Source organism: Dioscorea cayenensis, chromosome 6 (assembly GCF_009730915.1).
Source record: "Dioscorea cayenensis subsp. rotundata cultivar TDr96_F1 chromosome 6, TDr96_F1_v2_PseudoChromosome.rev07_lg8_w22 25.fasta, whole genome shotgun sequence".
In the NCBI taxonomy this organism is placed as follows: Eukaryota; Viridiplantae; Streptophyta; class Magnoliopsida; order Dioscoreales; family Dioscoreaceae; genus Dioscorea; species Dioscorea cayenensis.
In genome coordinates, this window is record NC_052476.1 from 12,875,725 (window position 1) to 12,889,326 (window position 13,602).

General features: G+C 39.7%; 1 non-coding gene across 1 annotated transcript; it reads left to right on the forward strand.

Moving 5' to 3' along the window:
• Positions 1-1,219: 1,219 nt before the first annotated feature.
• Positions 1,220-1,326, forward strand: LOC120264133. The gene has a single exon (XR_005537308.1). It is a non-coding gene; the product is annotated as a small nucleolar RNA R71 (small nucleolar RNA).
• Positions 1,327-13,602: the final 12,276 nt, after the last annotated feature.

Genomic DNA, 13,602 nt, shown 5'->3' on the forward strand with positions numbered 1-13,602 from the left:
CCTCTAGGGTTTTCTCATTCACCAAATTACCAATGTTACAAGGTATAGTGAAACTCCCTTGATCTTTCTTCTTCCTCACTAGTTGGTATAGAAGCAATGCCAAACTTCTCTTGCTCAGTGTAACTGTTGACACATCTTCAAATTTTCACTTGTTTGTTAGTAGGTCCTTGAGAAACTTTGCGTACTTTGGCATTTGAGAGAGAGCTTCAATAAATGGTTCATTAATGTATAATTGCTTTAACAAATCCATAAATCTTCTAAATTGCTTGTTTGTTAGATCATTGTTCAATCTGTAGAAGGATGAAAGCTGTGGAACATACTCCTTCACTGGTGGTGGTGTGCTCTTCTCGATGATCTGAGTGGCTTCTCCCTCTTTTGTCGGGCGCTCTAAAATATCAACTTCTGGTTATTGTTCCTTTTCCATCACCCTTTCACTATCCATCCTTACTTCTTTATTACTCTAAGAGTGATAACTTTGAGATGCTCACGGGGATTGGCTTTGATATTACTCGGTAAACTAACTTAAGGACACTCGAACAATAGTTTCATAATTTGCCCCACCTGATTTTTTAAATTCTAAAGAGAAGCCTGTCATTCTTCATCGTCAACTCTACACTTTGAAATATAGCGTTGGACTACTAAAACTTAGTATCCGTGGTTTAAATAAACCAAATAAGTAACTCCTCAAGTAAGAGCCTTTGATCGGACTACGAGTGAGGAAGAAATCCAGGCGGGGGCTTTTGCTACTACCTTTGATCAACCCAAGAGAAATTGGGGTGATTCTACCATCCTGGGTTGTAAGTGCCACAGTAAGGGTTTCCTTGCTGTCAAAGGGTACTACCAACGAAGTCTACTTGCTTGATGGATCCATGCGCTGCTCTGACAATGGAAGAATCTGTCGAAGTATGTCCTCCCCACACATGTCACAGACCATGATTACATCCGGATTCTAAGTGCACAAGTTATCAATCTTTCAGCTCAAGGCCTTTACTTGGGCAGCTAGCGTTATAACCTCATTGACCACTATCATCCCGGCCGACTTTCCAACTTACTTGCTCCTTGAGTTCCACTGTAGTTGTTCATGGCTATTTCTTCAATAAATTACTTGCCTGAGTCTAGGGTCTTACTGCCGAGAGATCCGCATGTTGCTAAGTCAATAAGCTGCATGGTACTCTGATTAAGACCTTGATGGAATATATGAACTTTCATCCATTCGGGGAGATTGTGATGTAGCCATTTTCTTAACAAGCCCTTGAATCTCTCCCATACCTCAAATAGTGACTCTGAATCCAACTATGTAAAAGATGTAATCTCCTAACACAACTTGGTCATTCTTCAGTTATCTCTTGCAGTTCAGCTGCCCTCAAACTCAAAATTTCCTCATGTTGCTCACTCAGATCAAGGCATGCTACAAATTGTTCCATCTTTTTCTCATTGGATATCATCATTTCCTTCAATGTTTCCATTAGTGGTGCTTTGTTGAACATAGTTCTGAAATTGAAGAGAAACCATGAATTTCTGTTCACTAATAGAAATAAGAAACAAAAGAGAAAAATAAGAATGGTGAAAAAGAGAAATATGAAATAGAAAAACAAATGAAAAAATGAATGACTAAAGTAACCAAGTCCTAGTGTTCTAATAACCCATTCCCCGATAACGGTGTCAAAAATTTGACACGACCGATTTGTGTGTGTGTACCACAAGTGCACGGGCGTCGAAGTAATAAAATACCTAGTGAGATGGGTAGTCGAATCCACAGGGAATGGAAGTATTAGTAGCAACCACTTCTCAGCTATCTAGTCAGAATCAAGATTGTAATGAAATGATCTTAATTGGAAGAATAAGAATATTACAATCAAACAAAGGAAAAGTAGAAAACAAGGGAGATCTTAATCAATATAGATGAGGTACCCGGGCAATACTCCCCCTAAGATCTAAGCATGAAGTGAAAAACTTACTAAATGTTCCTAAACCGAGTTAGATGAGTTGAGGAAATCCAAGAACAATCAGTCTTTGCCTCCAGGCCGCCGATACTAGTCCCCTACGAGGTCCCGGTGGAGAAATCGCCCAATCTCAAAACCTCACACCACATATGACCGCAATAAACTCTAGAGATACCTAGGAGTGCAACCGATTCCTAAAAATAGACCTAATCCTGCTTCAAGGTGAAAGATCCCTAACCCCCTATAAGGTCCCGGAGGAGAAATCTCTCAATCTCATGCCTCACACCAAATATTGTTGCATAAGGCTTAAGAAATACGGAGATAGAAAGCACTAATCGGAGGAGAAAGGGGGCACTCCACTATCTCATTACTCACCCTCTCAACCCTCTTTAATCTTGGAGTTCTAACCCTAATGGAGACCTCTCTCACCAAGGCAACAAATCATGTATTACCAATCAATCACAAAGATCAATACGGCATGCAAGCAATGAGAAAACAAGATTAAAACTCAAATAAATTAGAAATTAATAGAAAACAAAAAGTAAGTCAATACAAAAGATAAGATCCCAGGGTTTACATACCCAAATACCCACTAGGGTTTAGCCCTCCATGGGTTAAGTTACAAACCAAAAAAAAAAATGCAATAAAAAGCACAATAAACCTTGGAATAAAACCCCCTTGAATTCGTGTTGATGTCCTTGATGGGTCGCTCACCATCTTGAAGGATCCCCTTCTGAAGCTAGGTTGCCGAAGGCCCCCTCAATGTTATGATAGAGAAAAGATCCATCAAAATTGGTGAAGAATGCCCCCAAATTCGCCAAATACCTCCTCTTGAAACCCTAGCCACTTTGCCCTTCAAATGCTAGCAAAAGGCCTATTTATAAGCCTAAACCGCACCTGTCACGTACCTCCACGCGACTGTGTAAGATTTCATATGCCCGCGTGAGCTGCACAAATTCCCACTCGACCGCATGAAATTTTCACACGGTCGAATGAACAATATTTTTGCTATAGTGCTGATACAGTAAAATGCTACAGTGTCAGTACTTTGCTATAATACTTGATAAGTGCTTGTGCATGCATGTTTTACTTATAATGAGCATTGTTTTAATCAGGTTTTATGGCTCATTTGTGTGTTTTTTGTGTTCTTTTGTGCATTCAGGGTTGTGGAGGTAGTATAAGAAGAAAAAAAGCGAAAATAGGTAATGAACGAAAGTTTTGAGGATTATCTTATGTGGAACAACTGTCAAGACATGAGCCATGATCAAACACATCAGGGTGTGTGCCAACTTTCAAGAGTGTACAAATCTATCAATAGATTGGAAGGGCACAAAAACAGTCACAACCTCATGTTCCAGCTTGTGCAGAGTTTTCAAGAGCATCATCACCACATTTGAAAGAGAAGAAGCAACATGACCTACCATACGGGTGTGTGCCCAACCATGTGGCCTCAATGGAAGAAGAAGAATTCAGGATCACTGTAGCTATTACTGTAGCTAATACTGTTCATGGAGTGTGAAATTCAGAGAAATAGAGGGTCCACACACCTATGTGGAAATTCCACATGGGTATGTGAAATCCTGATTTCTGTGTATTAAAAAGCCGGTATGGAGGAGGTTGTTGCTAGATTTTGGAGCGTTTCTGGCCCATTTGACATCGACTTCCTTCGAAGGAGAGTTATTGAGGGAGCTTTCGACGGTATTGTTTCGGCGAGATGTGCCCTCGCTCGACGGAGGATTCCTTGGAGAAAGAGAAGTGGCTCTTGGAGACCATCATCATAGACAACAAGGGGGTTATTCTTATGGATAGTTTGCATTTTTCTTTGATTTATTCTTTGATTTTGTATTGCCTAGTGGGTGCTTGGACATGTAAACCCTATGGTGATTTTGTTTCATTGACTTTTATTATGTTTCTTTTAATTGAGTTTTTAACTGAGTTTCAATCTTTTATGATTATGGTTTGATTTTCCCTTAGGGTAACACTAGGATTGAGAATCCATCTAGTCACCCTTCTGACGAGTGACCATCACTATAAGGGTTAGACTTAGCAAGATTATAGAGGGTTGAGAAGGTGAGTCCTTTCCCTTTCGATATGATTTATCCTATCTCCACATTCCAAGAGCTCTTTGAGATCACAATAAAGTGAAGAGTAGATAGAGCATCTCCACTAGGGCTTAATTGTGCAGGCACAATATGGTGAAGTGTTGAGATATCCTTTGCACTGGGGCTTAGTTATGATCAGGGATCTTTTTCCTGTACCAAAGGGTTTGATCAAGATTTAGGAATAGGATTTATCACTTAGAGTCCCCAGAATTCCAAGTAGTCCCACGCAGTGTGAGGTGTTGAGTGTTTTCCTTTCCACCGGGGTATACATAGAAGGCTAGTCACAATTGACCTTAGATTTGGAACTATGTGCTTTTGGATTTCCATGACTCTTTAAATCTCAATTAGGGAAGCATAATGTTAGTCTTGCACTTGAAGCAGTAGTCCTATGAAGAGCATTGTCCAAGTATCATGCTTTATCATTGAGTGTTTATTTTTTTTATTCTTTGCTTATTTTCTTTTCATTTTATTTCATTAACATCTCAAATATAATCACCAATTGATCATCACTTTAGCTAATTAGCAATACTACTTGTTTCTAGAGTCTATTCCCTATGGATTCGACTGTCCACCCCTTGGGTACTTTATTAGTTCGAAACCCGTGCACTTGTGGTACACACGCAAGGGTGTGTCATTACTCTTCATAAACGCAGCTCACATACTCTTCTCTTAAGGTCACATGGTCGGGCACACGTCCATGTGGTAGGTTATAATACTTTTTCTCATCAAATCATTATTTGGAGGCTCTTACATTCTTCACACAAGTAGGGACATGGGTGTGTGACTGCCCTTGTGCCCATCCAACTTAAAAATTGTCTTGAAATCTCTTGAAAGTTGCCACAAACCTCCTTGTACAAGAGCTTCTGTTGTGTCTTGATCCTTGAGTTTCACAAAAACTCCCAAAATGTGTCTTTATATCCTATCTTTGCTTCTTTTTCTTCCTTCAAGGCATTCACAACCTAATTGCAACAAAGAACACCAAATACACTATATGAGACATAAATCATGGTAAAAATGATGCTCAAAGCATGTAAAACATATAGAAAAATATGTCTACTCAAGCACTTATGAAAGATCCTTGTTGGGTAGACCGTGGAATTGTACTGATTGCTAAACCATCTGTACGAATGCAGGCTTAAGCTCAAAATTGTTAGCCACCACTAGTGGGAGAACAATGCTAGACTGTAAACCATTAAGAGTAGAACGAGCGTAGTCAGACAAGGTCTCGATCGGTTCCCTTGATCTACCATGGTATCCAACTACTCTTCTTCTACATTCACTGTCAAAGATCCTATTTTATTTAATAGAGTTATTCTCAATCTGGTTCCAATCACTCTTTCTATGTTGCTTTCACCTTCTGCCAGTCTTGTTGACTTACCTTTGGATGGCATACATTGAAATAAAAAAAAAAAGAAAAGAAATCAGAAAGAGCAAAGATAAACCAAAGAAAAACAAATAAGAAAGAAAATAAATGGCTAAAGTGACAAAAATTCAAGTGTTTCTAATATCACTAAGCCTCCCTAGCAATGGCGCCAAAAACTTGATAGGAACGCAAGTGTACATGCCAATCGCGTAATAGTAGTGTACGTAAAGTAGAGTGTCAATCTACAGAGAAGAAAGTGAATACTAGTAATAGCCCTAATTCTAAAAAATAATCTAATTAACAAAGTAATAAGTGTGTGAATCAAAGGAAACAAAAATAAGAGATACTGTAAAAAGCAGGAGAGAAACCAAGGGGAGGAACGATGTTTGGGCATAGCATCCTTCTAGGGTTATGAAGCACGAAACAAAGGTTATCTATGTATGCAATCCAATTTGAACAGAGAGGCTCCCAGAATTATACTAAACCTTCCTTTTGAGGGTTAAGAGTAGGGTTATAAAGTACGATACAAAGGTTGTCAATGTATGCAATCCAATTTGAACAGAGAGGTTCCCAGAATTATGCTAAATCCCCCTCCCTTTCGAGGGTGAAGAGTAACTGAATCAGTGCAGAGGTCCTCGCTAGCAACAAAGCATTCAAACATGAGATTATATTCAAATGGAAATGATTACAGTTAGAAAAAACAATTAAAACAGGAGATCCAACAACCAATGTCAAATATAAACCCTAAAGCTCAACTATGCCAAAACATCTAACAAATTAGCTCTCCATTAATGGAAGGCAAGCATTCAAGATACAAGATATGGGAGAAAACATGTAAAATATGATAACCCCTTTCTCAATCATGTCGTAGGAGGATCACCAGAGAATCACTAGGAAAGCTTCCACGCACACGACCAAGGTGAGCTTGACGGCTATGATCTCCAATCCCCCTGAATGTGGATCCAAATCTCCCTTCGAATAACCTCTTGAGCCCTAGAGATTCATCTCCTTTCTTCCCTAACTTTTCCTCCAAGAATATTCCTAAAGAAAATCCAAGAATGCCCTAAAAATTCTCATCATATCTATTTATACACATCTACTTACCGGCTGCTTACAAGCGTAAGGATGTACCTGTAAAGGTGCTGGAGAGAATGGTCGCAAGCCTTAAGGGAACACTTATGTCTTTAAGTCATGTCCGTAAGGTCTTCTGTTTGTGTTAGAGTCCAACTTACGATAATAAGCACCGGACCGTAAACTTTATTATGCTGCTTCTTGCTTACACCCTTACAGGTGTAAATTGTAGTCATAAACTCCTCTGGATGGTCCTTGCAGGTATCCTTACAGGCGTAAGTCTTGCCCGTAAGGCCCTCTAATTTGGTTGTAAACTCCTCCCTACGGGCATAAGCATGCCCACAATGTTCTCTGGAAAATGCTTATAAGTTGCCCGTAAGCCACCCAGTTTATCTTATCTTTGGTTAAATGATGCTGAGAAAGCTCTAACTTCTTTGTTTAAGGTCTGAAATGTTTTTTCTAGTACTCTCTCATCTATAATTACTACCCTAAGTTTGAGAATGTGAAACACACTAGATTTAGCATCAAATTTCACAATATAATTCTAATAGAAGTCAAATGAGTGTACAAAATAATATAAAATACATGAACATTATACACTCATCAGAGACTCGGGCGCATATGCTACAGTAAAGGTATAAATTCTAATGGAAGTGAACGGCTGACATTCTCCTACTTATTTCTAGGGTCAAAAGAGTTGTTTGAGTTAGAATGATCACCAATAATATCCCCATGAACTTCGAGGCACCTTTGTCCAAACTCTACCATGTTAATATGCATACTTGTCTCCATCATCACCTGCTCAGTAGCCGGGACCGCTGAGGGCATCAAGAAGGTAGAGGAAGGCATATGACTGCCGAGTTTTAGATAGTGGGCTTTCCCATGTTTGATAATGCTACATTTGAAGCAAAAGACAGGGATCATCTCATACTGGATGACAAGATCCCATTGTGTATATCCCGCAAGTGCACGGGTTTGTCGAAGTAATAATCTCGGGTGAGCGGGCATCGAATCACAAGGAGTAGGGAGTAAAGACACTTAATTCTTAGCTATGTGGAATATCAACAATGATAAGTGTGACAATGATTCAATTCTCAACAATTAAAAGTAACAAGTAAGAGAGCAAAAGTAAGGAGGAGGTAAGGCAATCAATAAAGATGGGGTACTCGGATGATGCTTCACCTAGGATAACCGCTTCAAGTGCAAGAACTCTCTATTATGCTTCCTAATCAATGCAATGGTGAGTCATGGAAATCCTTACATACATAGTCCCAAATCTAAGGTCAACTATGCCTAACTCTATTCATGTCCCAGAGGAGAGATTAAATAACCTCTCAACCTCGCACTCGAATAAAGTTGCAATGAGCTCAAGGGATTCTAGGTAATAAATCTCTTCCTAATTATAGACCTAACCCTTTGGTCCAGGCGGAAGGTCCCTAACCACAATTAAGCCCTAAATACTAAGATCCCTCAACGCTTCACTCCAGTTGCACGCTGCAACTAAGCCCCACGGAGATTCATCCCTTAGACCATTCACTCTATTATGGCCGCAAAGAACTCGAGGAACGGAGGTAGAATCTATCACGTTGGAGGGAAAGGGGACGCCTCTGCACTCTCGACTCACCCTCTCAACCCTCTCCAACCTAGCTTTGTCTAACGCTCGTGGTGTGTCACTCACTCACAAGGTTACCAACAAGAACTCTCAACCCTAGTGTTACTCTAGGAGAAATGTTCATACAATCAAGCATTCAAGGTTGGAACTCACAATAAACATCAATTTATTGAAAGCATAATAAAGAAGTTCAATGAAACGAATACATCCTAGGGTTCACAATCATCCAAGTACCCACTAGGGGTTTAGCTCTCCATGGAGCTTAATACAATCAAAGAAATTGAATGTAAAAGCAATGAATCCATAAAGAAACCCCCTCGATGATCGTGTCGATGGTCTTGTGGAGAGTCCTCTACTCGTCGTCCAAAGATTCCTTCGTCCGGTATAGGATACGCCTCGATCGAAGCTCCCCTACCAACCTTCTTCCTAATGGAATCATGATGTCAGAGCCGTAGAACTTCTCCAAAACCTTAGCCAATACCCCTCGAAATCCTAGGCGAAGTCCTCTCACAAGTTGGGGAAAATATGGAGAAAAGAATACCAAAATCGGGGCTGAAATCGGCTTTAAATAAGGCTGGAATCGGGCGACTCCACAGGCGTGGACGGTACACGCGCCCGTTTGGAATTTCCACACGGCCGTGGATAATTTCCACACGCCCGTGTGGATTCTCTGTTTCTCTGATTTCTCAGCCGGATGTGAACAGTGCTGCTACAGTGGCCTGCTATAGTCTTCGACCTGAATAACTTCCCAATTCCATATTTTCATAGGTGTAACATAAACGGGCACACATTTACGTCGTGAATCACTTGCTTCTTCAATGATATACATGTTGGTGGAGCTCTCGTTCTTATGTGCATAAATCGGAATGCTCGAGTGTGACTGTCTTTGTGCCCCTCCAAATGGATGTGCTCACTCAAATGCGAGGAAGTTGGCACACACTCTAGCATCTCACACCTGACCTATGTCTTCGCGTTTGAACCTTAGCAAGATCTCCTCCAAAATAGGTGCATTATGATCCACATTGGCCTATTTCCTTCATACTCGGCCTCACAACCCTACCTGCATAAAAGTAACATAAAAACACATATATTAATGTAAAAACCTGAGAAAAGTAATGCTCAACATAAGGAATGAACGCTTCGCATTCATATCGCACAAGCACTTATCAATTGTCTCATGGACATTCTCATACTTTATATAATTGGTGACTATAAAGTTAGAGTTATGAGCAATACCAATGTAATTAGAAGGAATTGGTTATTGCTTGTATGGAGTATACTCAGCTATGTTTATAGGAGGAAAAGGGTTGAAGTTCGCAAATTTAATGGAAAATATATTACAGTGCTACTAAAGTTAAGCTCAGTAAAAAAAAAAGTTTGAGATTGAGCTTGATAAGAAAGTGGTTGAGATTGAGGTTGATTCTAAAACACATGGTTGGGTATCATATCATTCTTTAAATAAGAGCCTTGGATCACCGATGCTTGCTTATTCTTCTAAATTTGATATTTTTAAATATAGACATATAGTAGACAATTTATTCAATAAAAATGAAAAGATGAAAATGATGAAGAAGAAAAAGGAAAAGAAGCACTAGTACATATATAACTAAATGGAACCAAATGAAATCAAATTACGTATGTTCATATCTAACAATAATATGCTTGAACTTCTAATCCTAAAATATATTTTGCTTGATCACTATTTCTTTTTTTTTACTATAAAAAAGAGCAAGATGATAATACTTGCAGATGGTTTGCAACATGACATCTCTTTACTCTCTCAACATTCATGAATTCAACAATCTTTGAAGGAATTGAATCTAAATAACAAAAACTAAAAACAAGATGCGTATTAATATTAATGCCTTGTATATTTTCCATTGTGTAAATCTGATATATATTATCATTTTGTAATGACTTAATTGTCACCAAAAAAAATCAATCAACAATGAACAATCAAACTGACTAGATCTACAAGAGTAACTTCTCTTAATCAATGGAATTCACTGATTCTGAATTTAATCAAGAGAAATTCAATCTAATGTCTAGATCTAGCAGTAATTACAGCCTCAATTCTTCAACTCAGACATCATTCATCCATAACAACTCAAATCAAGAGTATCAATCACTAGGAAAAAACACAATTAACAATCATTCCAAGAAAAATCAAGGGTTCAAGACCAGAACATTCTCACCCAGATTACAGAAGAAGGTGCTAAAAATGTAAGATAGAATTCCAGATAAATTCTGGAGAAAACTCCATATCCAAATCCTTGCTCTCAAGCTCTGAGTGACACCAGGGCCCTCAATCTTCAAATTCCTGCTTACCTTTCTCCTTCTCCAGTCCTCCTTTTATATTCTGTTTAATGGTTGGTATGATGTACTCACGGAGCCGCGTGCTTAACCTTCTCTCTCGGCTGCTGCATCGACATGTGTCTTCAACTTCATTACCTCTGCTTGAGATCCTTCACCATTTACTCATTTCCCAGGCTGATTCCTCCACATAGCTATCATCCATTCTCTCTTGTCCTCAAGGTTAAGACCAGGATATTGGCTACTCAACTGAGCCACATCTTCCCAAGATGTATCATCCATTTCTAATCCGTGCCACTGAATCAAGAGTCGAGCCATCCTTTGATTTCCCCGAAGTATTTGTCTATACTACAATATGGATGCTGGATATATTACCGGACCTTGAGAATAAGAAGACATTATAGGCAAGGGTAAGGTTGTCACTGTAGGATCACCCAGGAATTTCTTCAAGAGTGATATATGGCAAACTGGTTAAATTTTAACCTTGTCTGGCAGTTCCATTTATAAGCAACCGCTCCAATCCTTTGTGTGATCTGAAAGGGACTGAAATATTTCATTCCCAGTTTTTGATTCCGACAAAGCACCACTAAATTCTATCTGTAAGGCTGGATCTTCACAAAAACCCATTCACACTCCTGAAAATTCAACTCTGAACATTTAGTATCTGCAAAATGTTTCATGCGCACTTGAGCGTGGATCAGATTGTTCTTTAATTTAGACAAAATTTGTCCCTGTCTATTAGCCATTGTGAAACCAGTGGAGGATCTTCAGGAGATTCTGTGTACGATAGCAAATCTGGTGGATCACGGCCATAAACTATCCGAAAAATAGTCATCCCTATACTAGTTTGGTAGGCTGTATTGTACCAATATTCCGCCCAAGACAGTAAGCCGACCCAATTTCCATGATGTTCACTGGAAAAACAACGAAGATATATCTCCAAACATTTGTTCAAAGCTTCTATTTTGGCCATCCAATTGAGGATGGTAGGAAGTAGAAGGGGGCACGGGCTGTCTTTTGGCCCGGCCCGCCCAAACCCGCCGATTCAGCTGACCCGGCGGGCCGGGCCAAAAACCCGTAACCGGCCCGTACTGTAGCGGGCCAAGTTATGGGTTGAGCTATCCTCAACCTGTGACCCGGTGGGTTGACCCGCCTGGTCACTCGGGTCATTCAACCCGCCGAGTCAACCCGACGGATTAAATTTTTTCAATTAATACATTCATTGCTTCACATGGGTTTTGAACCCTTAACCTCTATCTCCGTTGAAAAACAATTTGCCAATTACACTAACTTATCTTTGTGGATAATAATAAATATAGATATATATAAATAATTGTTGACTTTAACAATAGCCACCTCCTTAAGACTATCTTAATGTTGTTGAATAATGACAATATAATGAAAACTTATAAGTTATTTAATTTTATTTAATTAGTCATACACTTGTAATATAGTGTACGTATATATTTAGTGTTAAGTGAAAATATGTTGAACATATCAACTTCTCAATTATCACTACTAAACATTGAAATACAAATTTGCATAAATGATTAGAAGTTGATAAGTGCTTGTGTGGTAAGAATACGAAGTGTTCTTTCCTTATGATGAGTATTACTTTATGTTACTTTCATGCATATAGGGTTGTGAAGTCGAATCTTAGAGAATGAAGCCAATGTAGATCGTGAGTGCACCATTTGGAGGAAATCTTGAGAAGGTTCATAAGCGAAGACATAAGTCTGGTTCAAGATGCTAGAATGTGTGCCAACCTCCTTGTATTCAAGCTAGCACAATGATTTGGAGGGGCACAGAGGCGTTCTGGCTTGTGCATGTATAACAAGATCTCCACCAATGCGTCCGTTCATTGAAGAAGCAAAGCAATCTACGACGTAAATGTGTGCCCGTTTACATTATCTCGATGAAAGCATGGTTTTGGGAGTGTTTCAGACCGGGCTGTAGTAGGACAATGTAGCAATACTGTAGCAAAATTTTGTAGCGGGTACTATTCACAACCAGCCGAAGAAGGAGTTATCCAGAGAAGTCACACAGGTGTGTGGAAATTCCACACGCCCGTGCGTTAATTCCACACGGGTCGTGTGAAATATTCACATGGGGGTGTGGATTCCTGATTCCAACCCTATTTAAGGCCGATTTCAACCCCGATTTCAGAGTTCTTTTCTCCATCTTTTCCCCAACTTGAGAGAGGGTTGCGGCTAGGGTTTTGAGAGGTATTGGCTAAGGATTGGGAGAGGTTCTACGGCTCTGACATCGCGCTCCGTTTGGAAGAAGGTTAGTGGGAGAACTTTCGTCGGCATCGATCTGGCGAGGTGTATCCTAGGTCGGACAAAGGGACCTTTGGACGAGTAGAGAACTCTTCACGACTATCGAGGGGGTTTTTTATGGATTCATTGCTTTTATATTTGATTTTGTTAATTGTAATTAGCTCCATGGAGAGCTAAACCCCCTAGTGGGTACTTGGATTGTGAACCCTAGGATGTATTCATTTCATTGAACCTTGTTATTATGCTTTCATTAATTGATGTTTTTATTGAGTTCAAATCTTGAATGCATTGATTGTATGAACACTCCCTCATAGTGACACTAGGGTTGAGAGTTCTTGTTGGTAACCTTGTGAGTGAGTGACACACCACGAGCGTTAGACAAAGCTAGGTTGGAGAGGGTTGAGAGGGTGAGTCGAGAGATAGCGCAGCGTCCCCTTTCCCCTCTGGTATGATTTATTCTACCTCCAATTTCTCGAGTTCTTTGCGGTCATAATAGAGTGAATGGGCTAAGGGATGATCTTCCGCTGGGGCTTAGTTGCGAGTGCAATGGAGTGAAGCGTTGAAATGATTTTAGCATCTAGGGCTTAATTGTGGCTAGGGACCTTCTGCATGGACCAAAGGGTTAGGTCTACATATAGGAAGATGATTTATCACTTGGAATCCCTAGAACTCATTATAATTTTATACGAGTGCGAGGTTGAGAGATTGTTCAATTTCTCCTCCGGGACATGTATAGGGTTAGGCATGGTTGACCTTAGATTTGGGACCATGTATTAAAGGATCTCCATGAATCATTAATGCATTAGTTAGGAAGCATAATAGAGGATTTTTGCACTTGAAACGATTGTCCTAGGTGGATCAATATCCGAGTACTCCATTATATGGATTGCCTTACCTCCCCTTTACTTGTGCCCTATGT